The following is a 3,347-nucleotide window of genomic DNA, read 5'->3' as shown; positions in this document are numbered from 1 at the left end:
TATTTACATGAGGTGTTGAGAATCGAACTCAGTGTTTCACACATGCCAGGCAAATGCGCTTCTGCTGAGCCCTAGCCCCAGCCTCTGAAATCCATTTCTTGATGCTCTCTGAATGTACAGTTTAAAAGTAAAAAAAAAAAAGTTAATTCCAGTTATATAATTATAAAATAATATTTAAGTCTATAATGTTTGAATTTTGCTATCTCTATTTTTCATTATTTGAACTCTTATGTAGATGCCATTATCTATGCTAGAATTCCACTGATGAAAAATAAAACACACTTAAATGTGCCTGAACATGACAGATTACTTAGAAGGGAACTAAAGCATTCAGCTGAGTAGAGAATTTAAGGCCCCAACTAAATATGTCAACATTAAGTATAAAATAAGAAACTACTTTGAAAATTTAATGCCTTGCTGTTGTTAACATAGTGCTGTATATAATGGCACCTGATAAATATTTTTGAGTAAATGAATGGACTGCTAAAATGATGGAGAGTCATTAGATAGAATACAATTCCCAGAATTGGAATTTTGCAAGACCCTCTTGGGTACATTTCTTCTCTTGTGACATTCTCTAGTGATCACCAGGGATGAATAGCTCATTTTGACATATAACACGTCTCTGATTTCAAGGTTTTTTTTTTTTCATTCAGGTATTATTGAAGGCCAAATGTTTAGCTGAAATTTGTTTGGGTAAAAAGGAGACAAAGGGAAAGAGAGAACATGCTTCTGGGATTATGTTGGGACTTCTAGTAAAAATGATACTTACAAAGTAGGTGAGATATATATGTGGTAGGCAACTTTTAGGGATACCCCATGCACGTCAGTCCTTTCACAGTTATGTCACTTTTATTACTAGAAAAAGCCATTTATATTTTCTTTAATATTACATCTTTATCAGGATCTTCAGTTTCTTCAGAAGTATCCTGGTCAACTAATTCAAACATGTTTGAATTTTTGGTAGAGAAGTTGACTAATTTGCAGTCAATTACCATATATGCTTAGAAAGAATTCAACACTTCTTTTTTGTTTGCTTAAATAATTTTATATTGCACTCACAAATTCCTTGAGAAAGAAGAAGCAGACATGTCTAGAAATGTACCATAAAACATTGTTATACACATATTCTGCCTTATGCCTGCAAAATTGCAATTGTGCACATAATTGCTTATTTTGTGCAATTATGTACTCTAATATTATTTTTATTTGCAAAGTAAAAAATTAAGTAAAGTAGTACAAACAAATGTGTAGAAAATAAAGTGAGACTTCAGGTCCACCACTTGAAAATTTATTTTTCAGTAATGGGGATTGAGCCCAGGGGTATTCTACCACTGAGCAACATCCCAAGCCCTTTTTAGTTTGAGGCAGGGTCTTGCTAAATTGCTGAGGCTGGACTTGAATTTGCAATTCTCCTGCCTCCGCCTCCTAAGTCACTGGGATGATAAGCGTGCTCCACTGTGCCCAGCCAGGCCCATCACGTTTAAGAATGTCTTATATCAGAGAAACATTTGGTAGGAACTGTGACTACATTGCTCTGTAATCATTTACATATTGTGAAATAATTTGCATAGTGGCAGAGCCAGGAGTTCTTAGAATTATGCTTTTCTGCCACTGCTTTTAATATGAATGGAATAAAGAATATGTAATTTTTTCCCTCCTAAATTGTTCCAGCATCCACATGTTTAGAAACAAAAATATGTCCATGTGCTCACTAAAAAATAAGGAGAACTAAGAAAGAGCATTTATGTGAGGAATAGGTTAATTTAAATTAGATTAAACTTTGAAGAGGGTGCTTCAAAGAGGTTTGGGTGGATTCCAAGTCTTAGCATATCATTCAAGAAATGAAAGTCCTCTGGGTGTTCCAAAAGGCATGTTCGTTCTTAATCAGCTTTAGTTCATTTCAAATAAAAAAATATATGACTGAACTTGAAGGCTGGAAAAAGAGGAGGGTTTTATTTCTACTTTGCAGACATATCACAGTGAAATAATGTTAAGTGTAGAAATCTAGGTGCTTTTTTAGAATTTCTAAAAGGATTTATATATAACTGCTGAGGCAGTAGTTCCAGTTCAATCATTCAGCCTCCAAGAAACTGAAAGACTTATTTGTCAATATCAGAAATATAGTAACTCTTTACTGGAAGCTAGTTATAACTAAAATGAATTGGCCCTCATGGAGTGCTTAGAAGATAAGATCATAGATGTTTTCAGCATATTTCATACCTGGCATTTTATGATTTTAATTATAAATCAATCTCAGCTGACTGGTCCCTCTACTGTTAGATGCATTTTTCCTGCTTTTGACTAGGGCTAAAAACAATGGAAAAATAAATCAATTTCACACGAAATGTAAAAATTTCAACATTAGTTAGCTGAGCTAAATATGAAAAGAAATGAAATACATGCTTTGTTTTTTAAAGTTCCAGTTTTCAGCATTTTGTGGTGGCAAATGTACTGTGAAATCATACACATAACAAATGTTATAATTTGTGACCATTTCCTCCTTTTTAAAAAATTGCTAGATCATGTATAACTTCAGGTCAATGAAGATTTTGATATAAACAGAAAAGGAAAAATATAGTAAACCAAAGAACCAAATTTTTGTGAAGATAGAAACAACACCGAGCAACCAAATTCAAGATTGATTCTGATCTTCTGTTATGCTCCTCATGAACAACACATATGATTAAGAAAGGCCTATTTTCTTTGCTGGTGCTTTCAGCCATACTTCCCTTAAGAAGTGTACCAAAGGAAGGATGGTAATGAGGATTAACAGTCAAATGCTGCTAGCCAGTGGGTGTACTGTGGATTGTATTACCTGCAGGAGTGGAGGCAAAATACCCATAAAATAGCCTTTCAGATTCAGTTTGTCTCAAGTTACATTGTGAAATTCAGTGGTTTGGTGCAGTTGTTGGCTCTTGAGAATTAAATAGAATTGGAGTGGGCCAACCCTTGTGCAGAAGGACATGCAGGTGGTACCAAACGTATTGGGATTTGTGGCTTCCTATGAGAATGCTTTTGGTGATTGCATGTTTCCCTGGGTAAAATACATAAGAAATAGAAGGTCCAGAGTCTGATCTATAGCTCCTTCTTGGTTCACAAGCCAGTTTATATTGTGAAGACTAATTTGATGCAGACTTTTACTTGTAAATCCATCCCTGGCCCTTTCTGATGTGGCATATCAATTAGGTAAAAGCTGAAATTATGGTCTCTTATTCATTAAAAGAAGAGAATTCTAATATGCTATATTTCTTAGCTGAGAAGTAAAACCTCAAGTCATGACCACACAATTCACCTTAATATTCTTCAGGTCTCTTGGAAGAGGTATCAACAATCCTGTGGTATTC

Source organism: Callospermophilus lateralis, unplaced genomic scaffold (genome assembly GCF_048772815.1).
Source record: "Callospermophilus lateralis isolate mCalLat2 unplaced genomic scaffold, mCalLat2.hap1 Scaffold_246, whole genome shotgun sequence".
Classification (NCBI taxonomy): domain Eukaryota; kingdom Metazoa; phylum Chordata; class Mammalia; order Rodentia; family Sciuridae; genus Callospermophilus; species Callospermophilus lateralis.
This window is presented reverse-complemented; position numbering follows the sequence as displayed.